Genomic DNA, 771 nt, shown 5'->3' on the forward strand with positions numbered 1-771 from the left:
AACCGGTTCCGCTGCCGCCGATCGCCACCTGGTGGAACCCCGCGCCCTGCTCGGCTTCTGCTGCAGCCCGGAGCCCCTTTCCTCCCACAGCTCCGGGGTCCTGCCGCCTTCCCTGGCTCATTCCCCACGTCTTTCCAGAGCAAGGAAGAGACGCAGTATGTGAATACGATGCAGAAAGTAAGCGATTTTACATGAACTACAGCAGCAACAACCAAGTGGTAAGTTATTGGTGGTCACACAGCGTGTAACCAAAGCCTGGCACAGAGCCTGATCTGCCTTGTTTTGCACGGGACAGAACTAAAAACTTCCATGGTCCATTATTCCGAAGTGTCTCACCAAGAACCAATTTTAAACATGTGTCCAGACACTGATTTCTATTCATAGACTTCGCCTTACCACAGAAACCACTCTTGTCTTGGAACACAGAAATGCTATCCCTGTTGAATATAGCCAACATATGCTTTGCAAAAAGTCATGATCATTACCCAGTCTCTGGCTGTATCTCCCCAAAATAAAAAACTGAACAAAGGCAGCTGGGAAGCAACGTGGAGTCTCCTGAGAATAAAATCTGCAGACTGCACCACCAGTTGCTACTTAGGGTGACAGCTAAAACCAAAATCTAAGGTGCTAGGTTTTACATTTTAGTTTTATATAAAGGGAAAAGAGGATCTTGTCACCTCTTCCTTTAAGAGCATTTCCATTTTCAGGAACTCTGGCCTTGACCTCCTTCCTGCTCTCCTGTCCGCAGCAGCAGCTCTTTAGCCATCTGCA

Source organism: Chaetura pelagica, unplaced genomic scaffold, assembly GCF_000747805.2.
Source record: "Chaetura pelagica isolate M959 unplaced genomic scaffold, ChaPel_1.0 scaffold112, whole genome shotgun sequence".
In the NCBI taxonomy this organism is placed as follows: domain Eukaryota; kingdom Metazoa; phylum Chordata; class Aves; order Apodiformes; family Apodidae; genus Chaetura; species Chaetura pelagica.